The following is a 12,515-nucleotide window of genomic DNA, read 5'->3' as shown; positions in this document are numbered from 1 at the left end:
AATATATCAATAATTCAAAAGATTAGTCATGCATTGACTACAAACAATATAATGCATTAAATTTATGGAACAAAATAACAAACCAAATTTAAAAGATTAGGAAATTTTTTAAGTGAAATTGAACATTGTTCAAGTTGTGAAGGAATACTATATATAAAATAAAGCTCTCTATCAAAGCATTTAACACAATTGTGTATCTAAAACTTGAACTCGATATCACTGGTTAGGATAAAAAAACCATGCACTAGTTGTTCTATGCACTCAATTGTATATTCAAATTATATATATATATATATATGTATGTATATATGTATGTATGTATGTATTGTCACTCTAAGGTCTTGTTTAGGTAAATTTATTTATAAGACATAAAAAAATAAGAAAAAAAAATGAAATTAGTTTATTTATAAGTAGAAATTAACTTATACGCAAACTAATTTATAAAAATTCTATCCTTTTAACTTCTCTAAGATTTTATTTTTAAAAGATATTTTTAACTTATGAAGGAGCTTCTTTCAATTTTTCTTTTTATTTTTCTCTTTTAAAAGTGTTTTTAGAAAAGTTTATCCATTTTAAGTAAATTCATCGAACTTAACTTGGATTAATAGAAAGAAGAAAAAAATTGATAGATCACATATATGTTTTACTAAAAGCAATAAAGTTGAATTTGTTTATCTCATAATCATTGATTAAGTTGGAATAAATTTATGTTAGTTGACTTATGAGTTAAGTGATTTAATAGATAATAAGAATGGGTGTGAGATATTGTAAATCTTTTGATATCAAATTCGATTCTTTTATATCTATCTATATATATATATATATATATATATATATATATATATATATATATATATATATATATATATATGATACCAGATGTCCCGGGGAGTGAATCTAGGGAAAACGAGAAAGGAGGAATATGCAGATGAGCATGCAACAATTAAAACCAGATTTATGCGGCGGTAGTCCGCACAATACTGGGTATCAAGGGCACACCTGACGAGTCAGGCTTACGAATCCCAGGTTTTCACAAAGTTTTATGATGCAAGAAATAAAAGTAGAAGAAAGAGTAATACAAAATTGTTGTATTGATTGAACAAGAAGATACAAAGGCAAGAGAGAAGGAGGAGGTTCTCACTCTAGACTCTCTTTTCGCTAACCGGTGCCACTCTTCTAGGCAGGATACAAATTTATAGAAAACTTAAAGTTACTATTACAACAGTGATTACTATTACAACAGTAAAATGAGTTTTCCGCTACAGGGAACAGTACACCTCCGCTTCCGCTACAGTGAACAGTACACTTCCGCAAAATGAGCAGTAATTGTTGACCCTGGGTTGTTGACTTCTTTCGTCAGGATGACGTCAGGATGTCGTCAATATTCAGAGCCGGAATAGTGCTTTAACAGCGATTGGAGGAACTCAGTCTTCTTCAGATGCTTCATCAAGGTTGATTCCGAAGCAATCATCTTCATTCTGGAAATATGACCCGGATGAAGAGGATGGAGAAGAGACTTCCTTCTTGGCTTTTCCTTTCGACGAACTGGACTCCGAGTCTGTCTGCAGGAGTTCAAGAATTTGATGAAGATTTGTCGCTAAAGCTTCATCATTTGTGGATGCTGCAAGGGCTGCTGCGATCTTAGCCTTTCGATTAAGAAACTGGCAAGTTTCTGGATCAGCGGCCTTGAGGCTCTTTGGATTCTTTTGGAACCAAAGCGCTACTCCTTGTGTATTGGCTCGGGATGCATCAAACTGATCCCACCATTTGACAGAGGCTTGCTTGCCTAAGATTGGAAGAAGCTTGGAGGTCTTCTTGAACTGGTGTTGCCAGGCAAAGATCCAAGCTAAAGAGAACTTTGAGAAGAAATGAAGAGATGTATGGAACTGGCTGGTCCCCTCTTCAAACCTTGATTTGAACTGATTATATCCTTCTCTGATGTCTGGGGGAAGGATACTCAGGATAGGTCCAAAATACTCCCACCACTCGGCGAACCATTGTGGAAAGAAATACCGAATATTTTGTTTAAAATAAATAAGCCAGGAGTGCCTGTGGTGTTTGTTTTGAAACCAAAAAACATTTGTCCAGGCATTAAGATAATCCCAGTAATTGTACCCAATTGGGTCAAATGGCTGAGAAAATTTTCTGACTTGATTGGGTTTATTGTCAAAATCTTTGAAAGTCAAAATTTTGAGGATTTGAATTGTTGAGTGCGTGATAAGCTGGTTATCATTTTTGTCAAAATTGTGTTTAATTGAAACAGATTTGGAATCCACCAGTATGAATTCGTAAAATCTCCTTGTCTTGATAAGACTAAGGGGTTTGAAAAGAAAACCTGGTGGAAAGGTTTTTTCGCAAATCTTGTTTGGATTTGGATCCCAAAATTCGGGTTCCATTTGGATTGTAGGATAAAACCTTCCTTCTTTTGGTAGATAGGAAGATGGTTGTTTTTGGGCAACTGGCTGAGGCTGCTCAACCAAGTCTTCTGATTTGGAAATTTTTGAAATAATTGATTTCAGATATGGGTCAGGTTCTTCTGCAAGAATCTGTTTCCAGGCCTTGGGAGGTTGTTTTTGGGTGATTGGTTGAGGCTGCTCGACCAATTATTTTGGATGTAAAGTTACCTTTGATTTGGAAATTTCTGAAATAATTGATTTCAGGTTTTGATCCCAGAAGAGGTCATTAGGTTCTTCTGAAAAAATTTGTTTCCAGGATTTGGAAGGGAGGTTGGTTAACCCACAATCCTGAAGGGCTAGAAGGGTTGGAAGTGCCATGGCATAGTCCGATGGCTTGGTTTGATGGGTAGATGACCCTGCTTTGGTTTGCTGAGTAGATGACCCAGCGATTGGTTTGTTTTGCTGAGATGACCCAGCTCGGGTTAATGACCCTTTGTCTGAGGTTTCTGAGGAAACCTTGATTGATTTGTCATCCTCAATTGAGGATGCTGATTTTGCTGGGCGATTTGGTTTGCCCAGAACGATTCCCTTTCCCCTTCCCCTAGAAGAGGATGATCGCGGCCTTAATTTAGGCGTCATTGCATTCTGTCTTTCCCTGTAGAAATTCACGGGTAAGATAGTCAGGTAAAGTGTTTGAGGTGCCTTTGATATATTCAATGTCAAAATCAAAAACACTTAAAATTGCTTGCCAGCGGGCAAAGATTTGTTTTGATGCTAAATTTTTAACATCTTTTTGCAAAATATTTTTGGCTGATTTACAATCAACACGGACTAAAAATTTTTGATTCAACAAATCAGATTGAAATTTTGAAATACATAGTACAATGGCCAGAACTTCTTTTTTAACAGTAGAATAATTTTGTTGGGCCTTGTTCCAATGTTTTGATGTGAAAGCAATGCAATTTTCAGAATCATGCATGGCTTGTTTGAGAACACCTCCATAACCAATATCAGAGGCATCAGTTTCGACAATCTTTGGGAGATTGGGGTTGGGTAGGTATAGACAGGGTAAAACTTTAACCTGCTGTTTGATCTGTCTGACCACATTGGTATGGACAGTAGTCCATGGAGGGGGAGATTTCTTGAGCCTTTCATGAAGAGGTTTAATTATGTTACTGAGTTGAGGAAAAAAATCAGAAACATAGTTTAAACAACCAAGAAATCTTTGAAGTTGTGTCTTCTCAAGAATCTGATTGGGAAACTTATCAGCAAACTTTATGACTCTACATATTGGTCGGATAGTTCCCTGAAAGATTTCATGACCAAGAAACTTGATCTTTGTCTGAAAAAGACAGATTTTGGTTTTAGAAACAGCAAGGCCATTTCGTTTAATTACCTTGAAAAATATTTCAAGATGTTTGAAGTGCTGATCAATGGATGAGGAGAAGATAAGAACATCATCAATATAGACAATGCAGAAATTTGAGTATGGATTGAAAATATCATTCATGATATTTTGGAACTCCGAAGGGGCATTCTTAAGACCAAAGGGCATCACGTTCCATTCGTATTGCCCAAACGGGACAGTGAAGGCTGTCTTGTAGCGATCACTAGGATTGATTTGGATTTGCCAAAATCCAGATTTCATGTCGAATTTAGAAAAGATCTTTGCCGAATATAATCGGGAAAGAAGATCTTTCTTGTTTGGAATTGGATATCTAATCCATTGAAGGGCTTGATTAAGTGGTTTATAGTTGATGACCAACCTAGGAGCACCACGCTCGATTTCAGAAGCCTTGTTGACATAAAAGGCTGCACAAGACCAGGGACTCTTGCTCTTCCGGATTAAACCTTTGGAAATAAGATCGTTGATCTCCTTTTGACAGTGGATGACAAGTTCATGACTCATCTGGATTGGCCTGGCTTTGGTTGGGATTTGCCTATCAGTAAAATCCTTTTCATAAGGAAGGCTGACCATATGTTTCTTTCTATCCCAAAAAGCATTAGGAAGATCGGAACAAACATGACATTGAAATCGATCATGAAGACTCATAATCTTTTGTTTGATATGGGATTGAGAAAGCTGACTTTCGATATGTTTGAAAGAGATTTCCTCCTTAAGGAAATTGATTTGATTAAGCTTTCTATCAACCTGATTGATGTTACGAAAGAGGGGTTTATTCAGAAATTTGAACATGATTGTTTTTCCTAGATATTGGGTAGATATACCTTCATCAGATATCTTAATAGGGAAAATGGATTTAATGAATGGTGTTCCAAGGATTACATCATTCTTAAGATTTTTTACCAGGAGAAATGGAGTTTCAACCTGGAGATTATCATTTTGAATGATTGCAGAAGGGAGCTTATACTGGATTTCTAGTCGAGAACCACTAGCAGTCCTAAGTTTCTCGGAGGTTTTGTGGAAGTATTTGGTTGGAATGAGTCCTTCCAGAATACAGTTAGAATCAGCTCCAGTGTCAAACAGAGCGATTGTTTTTAAGACAAAATCTTCGACTGAAATAGTAACATCAATATAGAATTTTTGAATGCTACAATGATTGATCAGAGCGTTGAAGAGGGTATCATCATCAGTGGAGACATGGTCAGATTCATGGCCATCACTGGGATTGTCATGGTCATGCCGAACCACGTTATCGGAAAAAGCTTCAGTTATTTGAGATATGAAAGTTTCATGTAACTGTTGCTTCTTTTTGAGGTCACGAACCTCAGATTTAAGAGAACTGATTTCAATCTGTAGGTCTTGAATTGTAACAGGCTTAGCTGCAGATTTTTCAAGGCGTTTGAGGGTTTGAGTAAGATCAAACTTATTGTTAACAAACCTATTATCAAGCTGTGACTTGTTAGGTTTATGGAGGATTGTCTTGAGCTTTTCAAGATATTCATCTCTTTCATGGTCATATAAAGTTACTGATGAGTAAAGGATCATGAACTTGTTTTTTTTTTTTTTTAGTTCGTGGCGTTGTTGGTGACCCAGTAACGAGTCTCTCTGGTGGTGTTCAAGAGACACTCTTCTGAACCAGAAGATCCAGAGTTTTCCAGCCAATAAACCATTTCAAAGAAATCTTTACAAAGGTTTTCAGATCTGATAATCATTCATGGTGATCTACGGTCAGCGCATAAACTCCTTGACTTACTGCCTTTCCATAGGCCTTACTGCATCGCGCCCCATTCCAGAAACACCATGGACCATCTTCAGATCCAAATAAAAGTTCACAAAATTTATAAAACAGAAATTAAATAAAGCAATAAAAGGTAAACCAAAATTCATAGATCCAGAACACAATAGCCCTATAACATGATTTTAATATTAAAAGTAAACTTAGATCTACCCATAAATTCGTATTCTGTCTTTCCCTGTAGAAATTCACGGGTAAGATAGTCAGGTAAAGTGTTTGAGGTGCCTTTGATATATTCAATGTCAAAATCAAAAACACTTAAAACTGCTTGCCAGCGGGCAAAGATTTGTTTTGATGCTAAATTTTTAACATCTTTTTGCAAAATATCTTTGGCTGATTTACAATCAACACGGACTAAAAATTTTTGATTCAACAAATCAGATTGAAATTTTGAAATACATAGTACAATGGCCATAACTTCTTTTTTAACAGTAGAATAATTTTGTTGGGCCTTGTTCCAATGTTTTGATGTGAAAGCAATGCAATTTTCAAAATCATGCATGGCTTGTTTGAGAACACCTCCATAACCAATATCAGAGGCATCAGTTTCGACAATCTTTGGCAGATTGGGGTTGGGTAGGTATAGACAGGGTAAAACTTTAACCTGCTGTTTGATCTGTCTGACCACATTGGTATGGACAGTAGTCCATGGAGAGGTGTACTGTTCACTGTAGCGGAAAACTCATTTTACTGTTGTAATAGTAATCACTGTTGTAATAGTAACTTTAAGTTTTCTATAAATTTGTATCCTGCCTAGAAGAGTGGCACCGGTTAGCGAAAAGAGAGTCTAGAGTGAGAACCTCCTCCTTCTCTCTTGCCTTTGTATCTTCTTGTTCAATCAATACAACAATTTTGTATTACTCTTTCTTGTACTTTTATTTCTTGCATCATAAAACTTTGTGAAAACCTGGGATTCGTAAGCCTGACTCGTCAGGTGTGCCCTTGATACCCAGTATTGTGCGGACTACCGCCGCGTAAATCTGGTTTTAATTGTTGCATGCTCATCTGCATATTCCTCCTTTCTCGTTTTCCCTAGATTCACTCCCCGGGACATCTGGCAAAGCAATCTCTTACCGAACACTCTAGGAAGTACAAGTACCTCCATATAGGTTGTGTCCAGGTAGCTGTTAAACCCCTCGTCCGAGAAGGGCTTAACGCTTCAATCCTCATGTGTCTTAGAGATATTAGGCACAATGATTTCCATGATTCCCTTATAGGAACCGTTGAAACAAATTTAGGACATGGTCCTGTTTACTTCAATTGTTTTCCAAACAAAACTGTGAGTCTCTTAGACAGAAACGTCTTAGATTCATTATTTTTAAATATCAGATTGCATGGGTTAAACATGAAAGAAGGTTCTATCCCTGCAGCACTCCTGTTTAGGATCCAATACAAGGTTATGAACACTTGCAACTCAAGGGTTCTCCTTAAAACAACCGATCGGGAAACCACTTTGTTTGTCACTGACATGGCAAAGGCCAACGTGGCTGTTCCCAAACTTATAAAATGGGATGAAGTTGAATTACCCACATCCTGGCAAATCGATAAAGCAACCCCAACCTTGCCCAGACAAGCCCCTGAATTCCAAGAGATTAGGCAATCTGAGGCTGGTAAGGTAGAGATCATTTTTGATCGGAGAAATTCTTTTTCCACTAGATCTGAAGCTACTAGATCTGAGTACAATAGTGCTAGAAGATCTTTTTCTGTAGCATCCCAATCTTTTAGGAATCCTAGGATCATCATTCCTGAAACCAACCTTCAGGGTTTAGACAATTCTTCGTCTATCCCTAGATCAATCTATAGTAGGGCTGAAGAAGAAACCACAACTGAAATCCATTCCCCTACTCAATCTGAAATGCAATATGGTCACCTATGAATAGTTACACCATAGATAAACCATCCCTTCATAAGGAATTTTACTCTGATGTTTGGACAACTCAGAGGAAGTGGTTCCTTAGTAATTTTAAGGGTGACCGTAGGTCAGATATCATAGATTTATTCTATACCTTCCTCAATAATGTCCAAACCCATGTTTGTTTCTTCGATTGGTTAAATGTTTACCTTCGAAGGAATAATATCCATCCACCTTGGGTTATTACCATCACAGAAGACCTTTCTGTCAATACACTTACTGTTTGGCACCGTAAGGACGGGAAATTGGTCAAATCTGACCTTCCGCCTAACAGTAGTTATTTTATCCCAAACTTAGAGGACAAATACCTAGCTTCGCCCTTTAAGTATAAATCTGATGATACCATAGGAGCTCAGGATATTAAAGCTGAGGGATTTTGGGAATTTCCCAGTTGTCGATTGCTTGATTAATATCTTCAAAACAAACTTCTTCTTCAAAGATATTGTTTTTAGGAGGAATTTCCTCCATAGATTGGTTTTGCTCAGTGAGTAGATTTTTGGAAGATGAAGAAGAGGAGGAGGAAGCTTTGACAGTAAGACGGCGAGAGAGAGAACGAAGGAAGCTACTCATTAAAAAAAAACCAATATCGTCACCCTCATACGGTTCCATAAAAAGTTATAGGTAGACCTAAGTTGATTTTAATACAAAATCATCATATAAAGTTACTGATGAGTAAAGGATCATGAACTTGTTTTATTTTTTTTTTTTTTTATTTTTTTTTTTTTTTAGTTCGTGGCGTTGTTGGTGACCCAGTAACGAGTCTCTCTGGTGGTGTTCAAGAGACACTCTTCTATATATATATATATATATATATATATATATATATATATATATATTATAATAATAATAAATGTTCCTGCGTAGAAACACTCCTCTGGTCGTTCTTCCTTCTTGATCTTCTAAGTCTTCGGTGCCGACCGAATACAATCTCCGCGAGGTGGGGAGGGTACCTGCAAAGGCACTCCAACGCTCAAGTGAGTATTCGGTATAGAGCAATGAGTGCTTTTATATTGGATAATAACGTACCTTTTTATATCACATCACCTGTGTATTTATAGTGACACAATTGGGCCTGATGGGCCTTCAGTCTTGGGAGATGGGTAACACTTGGGTTAGCCTTAATCTCCTCCTAATCTGGCATGGTAATTAGCGCATAATAAGTATCTAACTTGCCACGTGTTGTTTGTGATCTGCTCTTTGTCGAAGTCCTCGGCTAGGCGTAAGGCTGAAAGGGTGTTCGGCCTCCCCCGAGGCCGAAAGGGTGTTCGGCCTAGGTCAATGCCGAGGAGGTGTTCGGCCTAGGTCAAGACCGAGGAGGTGTTCGGCCCAGGTCAAGGCCGAGGAGGTGTTTGACTCGTCCTTGATGGCAGTGTTGTTTGATTTGTTGAAGTCCTTGGCTAGGCATGAGGCCGAAAGGGTGTTCGGCCTTCTCCAAGGCCGAAGAGGTGTTCGTCTCAGGTCAAGGCCGAGGAGGTGTTCGGCACCGCTTAATACCGAGATGTTTTGATGGGTGTTCTAGTGGTAAGGGAGTCATGGGGTACCTCCTTTGGCCGAGAGGGTGTGTTCGGCCCGTCCTCCAGCCGAAGGGGTGGTGTGTTTTTGTCGGCTCGGGCACCCCTTTCGGCCTATTGCCTGACCGAAGGGGTGCCTCCTAGTACACTACCCACCCAAGCCCCAGGATAAAGGACGTAGGGGTTTGATGTGCTTAAATGGTTCCGGGTTATTTCAGGGTTTTGATTTTGGGGAAACGTGTTCTTCGGGAGGTGTGTGGATAGTGACCGTTGCATGCCATGGCCGTCTTTGGGTTTCGCGCCCTAGGGTTATGTCTCTTCGCGTTCAGGCGCATTTATTACGAGCCCCTTGGGTTGCTTTGCGTGGTCTATATAAGGTATGGGGATGGGACTCCCTTCCTCATGCCTTGTTTGTAGTTATACTGTCTCAATATTCTTTCGTGTGAGCCGAGTACTCCTAAAGGTTCGTTTTTTGTGTTTGTAGATTTTTTTTTTTTGTTGATAATGGCCACCGAAGGTGTGACATTATCGTCAGGGTCGTTGGCTAGTGATAGGGTGTCGGCGCAAGATGTCGAGGCCGAGATGTTGGCCTTCAACGCCGAGGTGGAAATGATTGGGGGTCATGCTGGGTCGGGCCATGAGCGTGGTGGAGAGTCTAGTTCTTCATCCGGGTCGGATTTGCCTGACGCCGAGATGAGCCCCGGGGATTATAGGCAGAAGTACCCTCCGTGTGAAATCCCTGGGTATGATTGGGTCGATGGTGAGGTGGCGGCGTACTTCTCTCGTTTTCATGAGAGGGCTGCCGTGATACGTCTTCTCGGTCGTTGCACGTTAGGCCGATGGGAAGGTTGGGATCCTTATCCTATTCTGCTGCGTCGATGCCGGGCCGAAGGCCCCGGGGAGCTTGATCTGGTTTTTCTTGCGAAGCGGGAAGGAACCGGAGATTTTTTCTACATGTACGAGTGTTTCTTCCGAGAGCTCGGGATGTCGCTCCCCTTCGACGATTTTCAGATGGGGGTCCTTCGTGTGTTAAATGTGGCCCCGACGCAGTTGCACCCGAACGCGTGGGCTTATATGCAAGCGTTCCGGGTGCTTTGTAAATACCACTACATAGAGCCGTCCGTAGGTTTATTTTTACATTTTTTCTGTACTCGTCCTTCGAATAAGACTGTTAAGTGGCTTTCTTTGGTTCGGAACACCGACCGACCGTTGCTGACACCCTTCACGTCGTCTTTCAAGGGGTTCAAGTCGGGGTTTGTGAAGGTGATCATTGACCCCGTCGCCGGCCGAAATTACTTTTATGATGCCGAGCAGAAACCCCTGTTCCCTTTTTATTGGACTCGGCAGCCTCGGAAATACGATGATTTTCCGGAGGACATGATGACCGAAGCCGAGTTGTCGGCTTTAGATATCCTGAAAGGACTGCCGAGGTGTATCCCCTCTCGGTTTCTAGTGCTGCTGCCCAAGTCGTCTCGGCCTCGTTTTGATTTAGAGGGTATGTTTTTATATTTCTGATTGGTCGTTCTTGTTAGGTTGATGTGTGACTGTTTGATTTTTGCAGGCTGGATGGCGCAACAAGGATTGGGATTGTCGTACCGGCAATTGATGAGGAGCAAAGCCCCTGCTGGGACCTCCGCCGAAGATCATCGAAGTGTTGCCATTGATCGGCAACCTCAAACCACGGATGCTGCTTGGCCCACGCCACCTGTTATTGCCCTTCCCGATCCTAAGGTCAGGAAGACAAAAGACAAGGGGAAAAGGAGGGCCGATGCCGAGGGTATGGAAACCTCTCGGCCCAAGCAACGAAGAGTGGAGGGTTCTTCCACGGATTTGGCCGTACCTTCGGCCATCGTCGCCAAGGACTTTTTATCGGAGGAGATCAGGCCGGCCCGAATGATGTCTTCTGATCTGTTATCGGCCCAAGGGCATGTTATGCTCGATGCGGCCACTCCTTCGGCTCGATGGGCGATGGCATGTGAGTTGCACATGAGGGCCACCGCCATATTTCGGAAGATGGCCTTGGAACCGATGGGGGACATGCATAATCTCCAGAAGAGCCTGGAGGACACTAAATCGGCTCTGCAACAATCCCTCTCGGTGCAAGAGGCTTTAGCTGGGGAGAAAGCGGCGTTGGAGGCCGAGGTGGCCCACTGGAAGGAGGCCTATGAAGGGATGGAAGGTCGAGTTCAGGCGGCGGAAGATGCCGAGCGGATGCGGGTTGAGGAGGTGAAGGATCTTCAGGCTGAAGTGGAAAGGGTGAAGGCCGAAGGCGATGCGGCGATGGCAACCTTCCGGGCTGAATGCGAAGGCAAGATTGTGAAGGAGCACGAGGAAGGATTTTGGCATGCCGTTCGGCAAGCCAATCATTTCGGCACTTTTCCTCCCGAGTTCTCCTTCGCGCTTAGCAAGGACTTTTTCCAGGGGGTATACATGGACTATGCTGAGGCCGACCCCGATGCCGAACCTGATCAGGCCGCTCCGCCTCGCTTAGCGGCCCCTGAAGACCCCGGAACCACCTTCAACGATGACGACGAAGAGACCGAGCAGACTGGCAATGCCGATTGAGGGATGGCGCGACCTTTTGTTTTTTGAGGATGCATCTGTTGTTTAAGATGTACAAATTTAGGGTATATTATTTTTTGCTTATGATTCCTTTTGGGCCGTTAGAGCCATCCTTACTTGTACCCTTCGGCCGATAGTGCCGCGTTGACCTTGAGTCTTAATGAATTGCTATGCCCCCTATTCAGACTGTTTTACTTTCTGTTGCGCGCCTTTGTATGCAGCTTCTTTTGTTTTGTAGGTCTTAGGATCGTCTGAGACGTTTTTCTTTTTTGGCCGAGAGGGATGACCGGGAATGTCTTAGGTCATGTAAGTGAATTTCTGTCGTGGGTTAGTCAGTCAAGAACTCACTAATTAAACTTTGGTTGTTAGTGTATCTCGGGAGAAAAGGCTTCGGCCATTGGGATCCCGGGTAGAGGGAACTTCAATGTAAGTTGTTCCATTTCGACCGAGCGATCTTCGGGAAGGAGACTACGCTCTACCTTGACCGAGAGGGTTCTCGGGAGGGAGACTTGACATTCAACCTTGGTCGAGAGGAATCTCGGAAAGTAGACATCATATTCAACCTTGGCCGAGAGAGATCTCGGGAGGGAGATTACGCTCAACCTTGGCCGAGAGGAATCTCGGGAGGGAAATTATGCTCAACCTTGGCCGAGATGAATCTCGGGAGGGAAACTATGCTCAACCTTGGCCGAGATGAATCTCGGGAGGGAAACTATGCTCAACCTTGGCCGAGAGGAATCTCGGGAGGGAGGTTATGCTCAACCTTGGCCGAGAGGAATCTCGGGAGGGAGGTTATGCTCAACCTTGGCCGAGAGAAATCTCGGGAGGGAGACTGAAGGTTTGAGATTAAATTGAGCAAAGATGTCTGAAAAATAAGGGGCTTGTTTCATTGATATGGTGCCTCATTAAAAACCTTTTCTCAGGAAAACCTCTT

The sequence above is a fragment of the Cajanus cajan genome, chromosome 9 (assembly GCF_000230855.2).
Source record: "Cajanus cajan strain Asha chromosome 9, NIPB_CcT2T_4, whole genome shotgun sequence".
NCBI lineage: Eukaryota > Viridiplantae > Streptophyta > Magnoliopsida > Fabales > Fabaceae > Cajanus > Cajanus cajan.
This window is presented reverse-complemented; position numbering follows the sequence as displayed.